Here is a 14147-nt window from a genome sequence, read left to right as displayed (position 1 = left end):
GCAACTCTAGGCATAGTGTCTGTGTTCCAGGGAGGAGAAGAGAATGGAAAGTCAAGGCAGAGGACTGAAAAACGATGCCAGAGGAATCTGTCTATCATTAAAAGATTGCCCAAGAGGCCAACTCAGCAGTGTTCATTTATAGCTCTTTCATTTGTTGAATGAATGGACAGAACTTGCTCACTCTATCACTCCCAACTTCAAGTGAGTCTAAGGTGACTATTTTTAGCTGGGCATATTGTTACCTAGAAGGTCCTGGTTCCTTTAGGAAGAGAGGAAAGTAGGTATTAGGTAAGCAACTAGCAGAATCTGCTATAGGGCGTTGTCATTTCAAAATATTCTGTATAGTTAGTAATAGGTTTGAAAAAATGTTTTTTTCCTATTGAAGGTGAGGACTCTGTGGGGATGAAAGAAAGCAATTAGCAATACAGTAATAGGGTATATTTACCTTCTGAATTTAAAATATTATCTGAAGATGTTACTGCTGGAGCATGGTAAGAAATCATCCATCATTCAGTTGTCCTTACATCCGTGTTATGTATTGAGCTAAGTACAGTTGCAAAGAGAGAGAACAAAACAAAGAGAGAGAGAGAGAGAGAAAGGGAGGGGAAAGAGGAGGAGGAGGACCAGTGGGAGGGAGGAAGGGAAAAATCACAGAAATATATTGAAGTCTTGGCCTTCCCGTAGCCTTACAGGCTAATGAGTTCATCAGGTTAGCGTAACTGGTGAAAAAACAGTGATATAAACCATCATACCACTAATTGCTATAGTTGAACAAACTTTCTTTGGATTTTCTGGTAGCCAAGGAAAAATGGGGCCATAAATGGTTACGTCGTTCTCATTTTCCATGAGAAGAAGAAATAAGACAGTCATTTGTCATATAGTGTAGTGGATTACAGAGCATGAGTTTTGGCTTGAGTACCAGCTCTGGAAAAGACCTTGAACAAGTTATTTAATCCCCCTAATCCCCAGCCTTTTCTTCTTTAATATGGGAACACTGGTACTCGTGGTTGAGAAGTCATTTTACAGATTAAGTGAGATATTGCATGAAAGGCACCACCAAATTAAGAGCCCTGGGATGAGAAAAAAAAACAAAATGAGAACGATAGAAGACAATATGTTCAATGACATCCCCATTCCAAAACAGAACTGGATTGTGAGATGCCCTATCGTATGGTGTCCCTTGACAGCCGCCAAGGATATGATGCCAAAATGTCACTCAGTAAAGCAGCTCTAGATGGGGCCAAGGAGTTATGCTTCAATAGACAGCTTTTTGATGGTTCAACTTGGACCAAGACTAAAAATTCAAAATGTGCAGAGAAATGGTTGGAGTCTGTGTCCTCAAACAATCTTCCTTACTTATGATATCTTTCAGCCAGCCCTTTGATAGACATGAGCAGCTCTCCAGCCAAGGGTGCAGTCCCTGGTGAAGCCTGGAAGGGAGGTATTTGTGTCACTGGTGGAGGATAAGCTCCTGCACTACAATGACATAGGCTGGACAGTGGCCTTACCCAGACTCTGACCCAAGTGAGTGCTCAACCCATCTCTAGGATTTTTTTTTCTTTTTTCCTCTATTGCCCCAGGGCAACTACAGTCTGAGATCAGCAATAGACTCTTAAAACCTGGGGCTCTTGTCCTCGTTTTAAACTTCTGCTTCCTTCATTTGTTTCTTTAACTAAACTCTTCTGATGAGGATTTTCTTATTGCTTAGTCAGGCCCAACTTCTCGACCATTATAGGGGAAGTCAGAAATGTTATATGCATCCAGTGAGTCTAGCTGTAGAGACAATTGTTGCTCTACAAATTGTCTCTCTCTTTTCCTCTTTCTATCAGATCGCAAAATCCCGAGAGATGGAAAATATCTGTATCCGTTTTTTTTTTTTGAGATCCGTTTTATAAAAATATTTTTGAATAATGATTTTTTTTTTTATTTAGCACTGTTTGATAGCCTGAATGTAATAACAGTTCCTTCTAGGAAATGGGATTCCCTCATCCATCCTGATGGAGATTTCTGAAAAATCTGTTTACCCGGGATCAGGCAACAAATGAAAGCAAAAACCAGCCAATAGATACTGTGGAAAAGAACATCCCATGATCAGATCTATGCTGGTGGCTTGCGTCTAGATTCCATGCCACATTTGTTCAAAATTAATTCATTTATGAAAAAGGTATACTTGTGAAAAGCCCCCAACATGTAGGCAGTTAAGACATAATTTCATCTGAAGGCAATTTAAATGTCTTATTGCCATCTCTAGCTAAAAATGCCTTATGCTTTCTGGATTCTTGTGTGGAGTTAATCTCCCAGCTCAAGTTCACCTTGTTGCTAATTCTCCATCTCATTTCAGTGTGTGGGAAGCAATGTCATTTTATGTAGAAAGGAATGTATTTCATCTCTCCTGTTCTCCAGCTATCAGCAAATCTATGCCTAGGGCAGCGAGCAGCTGTGGGGATATGGATAGGACACAGCCATGGATCCTTCATGCATGTTGAGAATGTCCTTGGTGTTTGCCACTCTTACTCCCTTTTCTGTAGATGAGAAATGGAGATTTTCATGAACAGGTGTTTGAAGAGTCAAGTACAACAGGGCCTTTGAGTGGTGGGGCACAGCAGATCCTACTGGTTACTTACCCCATATCCATTCTCCCACAGCCTCCCCATCTTTAGCAGAAATCTGACTTGTTCAATTTTACCCTGAGAGGAAGGCAGTTCCATCCCCAGCTCACAAGTGAGTTCTGATTAATCTAAGCCTAGCATGGTTGTCTTACTTCCTTTGCTCCTGGCTAGTTGAGATGTACACTGGTAGCTTAGACCAAGTCAACAGAACATGATAAATTTTCTCAGGGCCTTCTAGGTAGGATTTTCAGATCTTAAAGGAAGCACCCAGAAAAGGTAGTCTCTTCTTGTCCCAGACTTTGTAATTCTGCATGAGATGGCTGGAACTGCAGCAGCCGTCATGAAACATAAGAAAAACTAGTCTGAGGAAAATGCTGACATTTCCAGGATGGAAGAGCGAGATGGAACAAAAACATGGAATGATGCCTAAAACCTCCATACCTAAGGACTTTTGTTTTGTAAGAGAATATATTTTCCCATTTATTTATTTATGAGAGAATGCGTTCTCTTTACTAGTTGAGTTGCATTGGATTTTTCGTTACCTGCAGATACAAGCATCCTTGTGTTGATACATGCAGATGTAATATAAAGCAGAGAAGTTCTTTAGCCATGTTTAACCCAGTTGTTCTTGAGCTGCAACTCAGTTGTCCTGCTGTGTTGCTATGCTCAGTATGTATGAGGGGCAACACTAGGCCAGAGAGTTGATGAATTTTTTTACGGTGTGTTTTCCTTGCATATCATACGTGCAACACACAGACACACACACAATGTGAAAAATGCCAAGAAGCCAATTCCACATAGCCAAATCAAACATGGGAGGGGTCTAGAAAGTTTCATATTAATGCAAATCAATAAGAATTGGGTAGGTATACTTTGCAAAGGAAAAATGGCTATCCCTTTGAAGCCATACAATTTCTTTTTTTTTTTTTTCTTTTTTTTTTTTGAGGCGGAGTCTCGCTCTGTCACCCAGACTGGAGTGCAGTGGCGCAATCTCTGCTCACTGCAAGCTCCGCCTCCCGGGTTCACGCCATTCTCCTGCCTCAGCCTCCCGAGTAGCTGGGACTACAGGCGCCCGCCACCTCGCCCGGCTAGTTTTTTTTTTGTATTTTTAGTAGAGATGGGGTTTCACCATGTTAGCCAGGATGGTCTCGATCTCCTGACCTCGTGATCCGCCCATCTCGGCCTCCCAAAGTACTGGGATTACAGGCTTGAGCCACCGCGCCCGGCCTGAAGCCATACAATTTCTAGAGACACCAAGACTCCGTTCAAATGCTGTGTTCTCTGTGACCCTTTCCTTGAGTTCTCAAGGCCAAGCTGATCACCCTTTCTGTTCTCTTGTCACTGTGTGCATATCTCTAGTGAGATGCGTACCACATGGTATTGGCGCAACCAGTGTCAGTGTCAGTGTCAGTGTCAGTGTTCGATTCCCTTGTTAGATTGTGAGTTCTTACAGGGCAAGAGACTTGTTGTAACCTTTGTTGTATTCACTTATTCAACAATTATTTATTGAGTGCCTACTATGTGCCAGGCATTGAGCTGAACACTGAAGATACAATAGTCAGGAAAAGCAGATGTGGCCTCTGCAGTCATGGAGTTTAAAGTCTAGTGAGGCAGACAATCAAATAATTACAATTGTCAACCAATTTCTTATGCCTAACCAAGTGACTAGCACACAGTAAGTGCTCAATAATTACTTGCTGAATTTAGTTACAGAATTTCACTATTCCATGCAGCCTTTTATCTTCCTGGAAGCTAGCCTAAGTTCATATGACAGTGTAAAGCCTCCTAGGGGAAAGAGAGGCGAAGCCCCCACATGCAGGCTATTTTCAAGCATCTGTTTGTGTTGCACTTACTAATGTCTAATGGCCAAAACAAGTCATGTGGCCAGTCTAGAGGGCCATGTGGAAGGAAGTTACGTGGTGCAGGGATAGGAAGAGGTGTGACTGATCGGGGACCATTATTGTGCTAATCTGCCGCACTACTTTAAATTGTGGGTTATGTTATATAAAACTGAAACTCAGCTAAGAGATTTAAACAATGATCATTTGAGTCTAAGAATAAGTTTTTCAGTACAATTCACACTCAAGAAACTAACATTTGATTCAGACATTTCAAATGGAAAGTAATGATGTGATTCACAGTGAACAGTATATTCAAGCTTTTGGTCTTAAAATCTTTGCATAGTGCTTTGTTGAGAGAGGAGTATTGGCAGCCACGTGTGGCTGTTTCCCCAGCATTTACTATTTACCATGAGGGCAGTCTTTTCTTCTGAGGGTTATAATGAGAATAACGGACTCTTTTCCCACTAACATCCAGAGAAGACCATTCTAAATCGAGTGGTTGGCCCATGCCAATAATATCTGCTATAAATTATGAATCCTCCAATCAATAGTCAATACTTCTCCCCTATTTGTATAATAACAAATGAGTTTTGAGTTGAGATTGGGCTCAGAGTATAAATTATTAACTAAAACAAAATAGGATAAATATAGAGAAATGAAACTTAACTTTAGAGCAGACTCTTAAACCTTAGAAGTCTGTATAAACAAAAGTGTCTGTGCATGTTTTACTTGAAGATTTGTGTGATTAAACAAAAATCTGTTACAGATCTGAATGGAGAGTCAAACTAAGTGTGTGGGTCTGGTGGAGAGATTATCTATTCAAATGCATTTTTGTAATTCCGTACTCTGGTCCAAAAGTTAATGTAAAAAGCCAGTCAAATTGATTAGTACTAAAAAGGGAACAACTGCAGTTCTAGAACTAATTTGAGGACCCTGCTACTTTCAGCCTCAGAGTTTGTCTAATAAGGACTTTTGGACGACTGAATACATAGCATGTAAGAAAGTGTTAGAAATGGCTGGAAGTCTGGTGTGACCACAACAATATTACTCATAATGTCTTTGATCACAACAAAAACATACAGGGCACATCCACATGCATAACAGATGTTCACAGGAAGATGAGGTTGAACAGGACTTCCACATCCACATGGGTTTCTCCATTTACTTTTTATCATGGAGAAGTTGAAAGGCTCTTAGAAGAGTGGACAGAAGCCACCAAGCACTAGTGAAGTAGGGCTACCATGTGTATGCAAAAGCAAGACAAGTCCCACTTGGAAATATGCCTTCAGGAAAGTTTAGCCTCGCAGACTTGCACTCTCCCATTGTGCTTACATGTCATGTGTGTGGCATGTGGGTTTCATTTCTCTTTCCCTAAGACATACAAGTATTCTGTGGATTCCTATGGACCAAACTGAAGTTTGAATTTTAGAAACTGTAACGTTCTTGGCCGAGCGTGGTGGCTCACGCCTATAATCCCAGCACTTTGGAAGCTGAGGCAGGTGAATCACTTGAGGCCAGGAGTTTGAGACCAGCCTGGCCAACAGGGTGAAATCCTGTCTGTAATAAAAATATAAAAATTAGCCAGATATGACGCTGTGCGCCTGTAATCCCAGCTGTTTCGGAGGCTGAGAAATGAGAATCACTGGAGGCCGGGAGGCAGAGGTAGCAATGAGCCAAGATTGTGCCACTGCACTCCAGCCTGGGCAGCAGAGCAAGACCTTGTCTCAAAAAAAAAAAAGGAAACTGTAACATTCTGTGGTAATGAGATGCCCAGTTTTTGGACTTCTTTTTGCCCATTATTTGTGTACTGACCAAAGAAGCTTAAAGGGTACTGCGGCATTAAAAGTGAATCTCTTTGTTCCTCTTATGTATATTTTCTTCACATTTGTTAATTTGAAATTTGAAAATATTCATCTTTTGGTCTATGGCATTGATAGCATTCCCCAGTGTCACCTGAAATTTGAGTTCCTACTCAAACTGGAAGTCTTGTATTTTTTTCCTGAAGCACTCTTCAAGGATCCAACTGTGGCAGCTTAATCATCACATCCAAAAAATGACTTGTAGCTCCTTGTGGAAATTGCTTCTTCATATGAAAATTCTGGTACAATATGCAGGGTACTGTGTTCTGGGAATAGCATAGCGATGATATGCGTTATGGAGGTAACAGGACATTAGGTATACAGAATGCGATGAATAGTTAGAAGTGCAAGATGCCACTCACATAACCCTGTGGTCTTCCATAAGCATTGCATAGCCCTCAATTAACATATGGCACGCAGACAGGGAGGAGCCTTGGGAATCATTAGGTTCAGTACCCTCAATCTATACTTGAGGAAACTTTGACTTAGAGAAGTTGTTCAGGATCATTTGCTCAAGTCACTCAACTGCTTAGAGTGATAAAGCCAAGGGGAATGCCAGAGTTTCATGACTTTCAGTCCAGGGAATCTTTGACTTCAACATACGTTTTCTTCTGTGGCATAGCAAATCAGGAGTTTCAAAATAGTATGAATGTTAAGAAAAAATTGGTAGATTTTCTTATAGTTTTAGGAGATAACTGAAAGAGCATCCTTTATAATAATAAATATGACAGCATTGGTTCTACAACACTTACTATAATAGTATTTTCATCCCAGTAGTCTAGTCTATACTCGTTATTAATTATCCGCTATATAACAGATAGATTATATAACAGATAGATTCTTTTTATTAATTATCCACTATGCACATAACAAATAGACTCAGATGGACTTGTAAATGATCTATGGCTATATTTATTTTTTCTGTAGGTAGCATCACACATGGAGTTGTTTCAAGTGGGAGCAGGGGAAGAAAAGAAAGCCAAAGGTTCAGATTTGGTATGGCTTTTGGAGAAGATGGGCCTGAATAATGAGAAGCACGCAGGATGTCATTTGAGAGTTGTGGATGGAAAGAGCCTTCTGTTCAGGAGGATTACAATGAGGGGAAATAGAATTCTGAGATGGGTTCTGTGTATTTCCTCCCCTAGAATGGAGGAAAGGAGACTGGGAGCAGGAGAGATGATAGTAATTAGAAAACAGATGCGTGTGGCAGAACAGCTCAGATGGTTTGATGGGCAAAGGCCAGTGAGAATCACTGCCGAGTTCTGGGAGGCTCCGGTGATGATCTCAAAATGGGAAGCTTGAAATGATTAAAACTGTGGAAAGGAAGAGGATGATAAAGGTAGATTTATTATGCGACAAGCCCAAACAAGAATAGGACAGCCAAGATTTCCAAAATAAAACTGGGAACACCATGGAGCTGGAACCCATGTCATAAGCACAAATTACTGGAACTTTGTTTTTTCTGTTTCTTTAATGAATATATTCCACAAGGAAACACAGTGAAATCTAGTTTTAACTTTAAGGCATTTTCCAGATTATATCTTCGTAGCGATATAGATTGAAAATTAATAATTTAATAGCTGCAGAAGAAAATATCATTAATTAGGTTATAACCTAACTTTCCCCTTTTTATAGGTGAGGAAACTGGAGCTCAAGGATGTGAAGTGACTGGCTCCTAGCACCACAGCGTCCTAGGAACTTTAACATGAGGATTCCCTGAGTGGGTTTAAACTGCTCACAGTCATATGGGCAGGGAGGAACAGAACTGTGCCTGAAGTCAGGCCTTGCACAGCCCTGGCTGTGACTCTTTCGAGTGTTAGTTTGATTAACCATGAAATGGAGCTGCTGAAAAATCATGAAGTGCAGTTTTATTCGTCAAGCAAAGTCAGTTCACAGTTTGTGTAATATTCGTGCTAAGAGCCTAAGGCTTTGAAAGCATTTAGTATAAATTTCAGTTAACCTACACATTCAGTTAACCAGCACACCTGTTCTCTAACCAGCCTGGGAGAGTGTGAGCATACTTATGAGGTGAATTATGACTGGTAAATGTGAGTGGAGCTCATCAATACAGTGAGACCCCAGGAAGACACAGCAGTGCCCGCCCCAGCTCCCCTCCAGGATCATGCAGGCAACCTTCTCCCCAGCCTTAATCCCTCCGAAGGCTCCAAGGACCCACTCAGCCACTGAATACGGAAAGCTGGGAGTCCTCTATGACAGCACTTCCTCAAAGCTGATGGAGGTGTCAGAGGGCCCTGGTGAGCTTTTTAGAGAGAGACTCCTGATTCTCATCCTAGCCTTTGTGATTCAGTTCATCTTAGAGTGGGGCCCAGAAATCTGCATTTGTAAAGGTTCTATGAGGAATTTGAATATACAGTTATTTGGGAACCACAGCTTGTACTATATTAAGTATCATTTTGCAGAGACTTAAAAGCAGCACTGATGTTAATTCTTCCAACATTACCGATCCCCAGAAGAGCCCTAGAGACTCTGGGCCTCAGACTATGAAAGTCTTGGTCCAGACCACATTTACTTTTTACCTAGAAAGCCTTCCTTCTCTTCTCCCCATTTCAAACCAGGGCTAAGCTATTGAACTTGTGCATGTCATCTGGTGGTGGTTACTGTCGTGCTCAGGATCTTGGAAAGACTTCTGTTTATTTGGCATGCTCCACACAGGCCTGTCAGGCTCTGGGGATTTGTGGCATTTGCAGAACTTACAAGGCAGGCAGCATAAAAATATATAATTCATAGAATGAAAGATTTTGGAGGCCCCTTCACTTTTACAAATTGGCCATAAAATAGAAATCACAGACATAACATTCACATAACCGCAGTTGCCAAGAATGAAGAATCACTTGGGGGAGGGAGAGGGTGCTTGAGGAGTTTCATGTATACTTCTCTATAGGGCACCTAAAAAAAGAGTGAGTGTTCAACCTCTGTGTGCAAATGATAGTAGGAACGTTAAAGTAGAGGATAGAGTTCTCTGCCTGACAATTGCAAATATCTCTTAAGGATAACGAAGATTTCGAGATTGATCCTAAGACGTCTTTAAAAGTCTTTTCACAGTGATTGAGTTTATCATTTGAAGACATTTGCTTGTCCTGATAGACATTCCAAATATATTTAGGATTTTGTATACATTTTACTATAACTTACTGCTTCCTGGTTTTTTCCTTTCCCAGTGGAAGCAGTTGACAATATTTGAGGCAGCTGTCCACTTTGACTGCCTGTGATATATCAGGGGAAGGAAGGAAGGGAAAAGTATACATCCTGCCACTTTCTTCTCCCATTAGCTGCGTTGACACTCTGGGCTTCCGTTAGCTTTCTAGAAAAAGTCCTTAGGAAGGAGAGAGAGGCTAATCTGTCCCTGTCGGTTCCACTTAAGCCTTCTGGGGACTTGAGTCACAGCTGAGTGATGGCTGATGATACTGGTTGTGATCGCGGACTGTTGAAAAATAGTGTATTTGATGAGGTTAGATATATGCAAGACATAAAAAAGGAAAGAGTATCTCTGTCACAGAAGTCAAACTAAAAATTCTCTTCACTATTTGATTTGTATATTAAAGAAGTGTCATCTTAGGAGTCAGGAGAGCCGAGAGCTGGATTTTCGTGGTTATGTGTCACTCTAGCTTTGTGACCTTGAAGATGCCAAATGATATTTCTGGGCTTCAGTTTACTCATGTAAAACTAATTATAATATCTACATAGTGTAAAGGAAAATTTTATCCAAATTAAACACAGATTGGGCTGGAGATGGTGGTGATAGAGGGTGATAATTGTTGGTAGGGGGGTGATGTTGAATGGATGGGTTACTCTAAATTGCTTCTGGACCTCAAACTCCATTATGCTAGGAATCTGTGATCTATGGGGACTATATCCGATATCAACACATTGATTTAGCTGCTTAATTCGGCAAGTTTCAATGCATTACATAGGTTCTTTTAGAAAACAATTAAAAACCCCCCTAAATTTCAGACAAGTTTACTTAGGTTTGTGGTAGTGCATGAAACTCACAAGGCTGATTCCAGAAATTTTAGTGAAAACACATTTCCTGCTTTTATGTTCATATCATGTAGGTGTGTATTGGTATTTAGAGAAATGATAGAAGTACAGTCACAGTGAGGCTGATAAGTCCTCCTTTATCTTAAGTTATTATCATAGACCCAGCTGCAGAGATGATACAGGATTTTTTGTTCTTATGTAAGTGTTCTTTTTAAATAAAACAAAATTTTAAACTATTAGTTGGAAGCTTGCCACAAACTAATAAAACAATTAGAATTCACATCTTTTAAAAAATGAATTACCCAATAGCCTAAAGGTAAATAACATCTTTGGTTATTAGTAAAAAGAATAAGATAGATACCAACCCTGCTACTGTGCTGATTACCCAAACAATTCAGGAGAGATTAAGTGATTTCACCTAAGTTTTCTAGATAAGTGCCTCAGTTATTCACTTATATTGTCCAAGAGGCACCTGCACTCTTGTAATAAAGTACTTACCTATGTGGTAACTCACATCTTCTAGGTCATTAATTCAGATGTAACAAATTCTTCCTGACTGTTCAGTAATGTGCTATGAGGCAGAAAAAAAAATGCACCTATCCCAATTGTTGGACAGTTTGTTTCTATGGAGGAATTAAACTCTGAGTTTATGTTGGCAGCTCTGTCGTAGCCATAATTTCATACCCTACCTGGTTGTAATGGAAAGTTCAACTTATAAATGCTTTTTGTATCATTAAACTAAACATGAAGCCTAATTCAGCCTTCCTGATCATAACCTTGTAGCCAAGAATGTAATTTATTTTTCTGAATATCTGGACTTCTGTAATAGTTGCCAATGAACAGACTTTTGAAGTACTCACTGATTAAACCATAAGTAACAATGACCTATTAAAATGACCATCTTTTTATTTTCTCTGATGACTTTGAATAGCATTTGGTCCGATACAACAGCTGTATTTGAAGATTCTCTTGGTTTCACATTTTAGTGGAATCATTGTGTTAATTAGTGTTAAGCAGCACATTAAATTTCTCAGAGCAGTCAGGACTCATTCAGTGTCTGTTTAGGCTCTTTATGTACAAAGCATGTTCTAGGCACTGTGAGGACACATAGTAGACTGGCCCTCAAGAAACGAGGTATTACTCATAAGAAAAAAATACATAATGGAAAAATTGCACCAAAATGGCATGTGACTGGTTGTTAAGTGAATGATACAGATATTATTTTATTCCAGTGACAACTAGCCTTTAAGCTTCAAATTTATTAAATGCTACTCTGCATAAAAATATTTCAGGAAAATTAAATTAACCTATAATTGCAAAGGCAAAAATTCAAATGGCCTACCATAGTATATTTACATTTGCAGTATATTTGTGATTTTATACTGTGCTGCATTATTTAGTTTTGAGCTTTTTAAAATAACCTGTTATGAATATGTGCTAAATGAAGGAATCCTTTGATTATTATCAGTTGTTGATCAATGCTGAACATTCAAAATGGAGAAATATCTTTATTGCAGATACAAATAATCATAGATGCTTTTCATAATAGCTATGAAAATATATAATAAAGTAGATAATAGTATAAATAGTAGATAACAGTATATCAAAATAAATAAAAAGTAGTATATCAAGATATAAGAAGTAGATAATAGTATATAAAAATCACTATCCACTAGGCAATTAGAAAGGAAAAATAAAGGAAAGGCATTCATATTGGAAAGGAAGAAGTAAAACTTCTCTATTAGAACATAGCATGATCTTATTGTAGAAAATCCTAAAGAATCCACACACAAAAAAACTATTGGAATTAATAAATGAGTTCAGCAAGATTGTGGAATATAAGATCAATGTAGAAAAATCAATTGTCAATAATGAGTCCAAAATGAAACTAACAGAAGAATTCTATTTGTAATGACATCAAAAAGAACAAATTCAACAAAGCAGTATAAGGCATGAACAATGAAAATAAAACATCAAAGAAACGAATTAAAGGAGAACTAAATAAGTAGGAAGACATCCATGTTCTTGGATTGGAAGCCAATATTGTTAAGGTAGCTGCCGAAATCAAATTTATCTACAGATTCAATGCAGTCCTTATCATAATCTCAACTACTTTTTTGGGCAGATATTAGCAAGCTGACCCTAAAGTTCACATGGAAATGCAAAGGACACAGAGTAGCCAAAAACAATCTTGAAAAGGAACAAAACTGGAGGGACTTACCCTTCCCTTCCCAATTTCAAAACTTATAACAAAGCTATAACACTGTGTGGTACTGACCTGAGGATAAACATATAGATTAAGAGAATAGAATTGAGAATCCAGAAATAATAATGACCTCAAATACACTTATGAATTTTTGACAAGGGTACTAAACGGCCAAGTGGGGAGAGAATAGGAAGAGTAGTCTTTTCAACAAATGGTGCTGTGACAATTGGATATTTGCATGCAAAAGAATGAAGTTAGACAACTAACTCACACCACACACAAAAGTAACTTAGTCAAAATGAAAAACTCAGTCAAAATGAAAAAACTTCTGTGCTTCAAAGGACACCATAAAGAAAAGGAAAAGACAACTTACAGGATGGGAGAAAATATTTGCAGATTATGTGTTCGTGAATCCAGAATATATATACAGAACTCTTAAAATGAAATAATAAAAAGACAATTTGTAAATGGATGATGGGTTTGAATAGACATTTCTCCAAAGAAAATATACAAATGGCCAATAAGCACATGAAAAAATTCTCAACATCATTAGTCACAGGGAAATGCAAATCAAAATCACAATGAGATACCACTTCACAGTCACGAGGATGGGTATAATAAACAACCAAAAAGACAGTAACAGGTCAGGTGTGGTGACTCATGCCTGTAATCCCAGCACTATGCAAGGCCGAGGCCAGCAGATTGCTTGAGCTCAGGAATTTGAGACCAGCTTGGGCAACATGATGAAACCCTGTCTCTACGAAAAAAAATTTACAAAATTAGCCAGTCATGGTGGTGTGTGCCTTTAGTCCCAGCTACTTGGGAAGCTAAGGTGGGAGGATCGCATGAGCCCAGGAGACAGAGGTTGCAGTGAGCCCAGGATCATGCCAGTGCACTCCAGCCTGGGCAAAAGAGCAAGAGCCTGTCTTAAAATATATATATATATATATATATATATATATATATATATATATATAAAGTGTTGGCAAGGATGTGCAGAAATTAGAACCCTCATATGTTGTTGGTAGGAATATAAAACAGTACAGCTGTATTGAAAATGGTTTAACAGTCCTTCAAAAAATTAAACATAGGGTTACCACTCCTAGGTATATACCCAAGAGAATCAGAAACATGTCCACACAAAAATTCATACATAAATATGCATAGCAACATTATTTATAGTGGCCAAAAAGTGGAAACAATCCACTTGTCCATCAGCTGACAAGTGTATAAACAAAATATGGTATATCGATACAATGTGATATTAATATTTTTATATCCATAGAAAGGAATGAAGTATTGTCTCATACTGCAACAATGGAGGAGCCTGGAAAGACATTATTCTGAGTAAAAGAAGCCAGATACAAAAGGCTACATACTGTGTGATTCCATTTATAGGAAATGTCCAAACTTCTATAGGCAAAACCATAGAGACAGAAAGTAGATCAGTGGTTTCCAAGGTCCAGAGGCAATGGTGAAAATGGAAAGTGACTGCAAATGGGTACAGGGTTTCTTCTGGGGCTGATGAAATCACGTTCTGGAATTAGATAGTTGTGACGATTGCAAACTTTGTGAATATACTAAATGCTCTCAAAGTGTACATTTGTAAAGATTAAATTTTATAGTATGTGAA

The 14147-nt window shown here is 38.9% G+C and overlaps 1 protein-coding gene across 3 annotated transcripts in view; it reads left to right on the top strand.

The window, feature by feature from the left end:
* Nucleotides 1-14147, top strand: part of UST (uronyl 2-sulfotransferase) — a 336463-nt gene that overhangs the window by 190461 nt on the left and 131855 nt on the right. The window lies entirely within an intron of this gene.

Source organism: Trachypithecus francoisi, unplaced genomic scaffold (genome assembly GCF_009764315.1).
Source record: "Trachypithecus francoisi isolate TF-2019V2 unplaced genomic scaffold, Tfra_2.0 Lachesis_group15, whole genome shotgun sequence".
NCBI classification, from domain to species: Eukaryota; Metazoa; Chordata; class Mammalia; order Primates; family Cercopithecidae; genus Trachypithecus; species Trachypithecus francoisi.
This window is presented reverse-complemented; position numbering and strand designations above follow the sequence as displayed.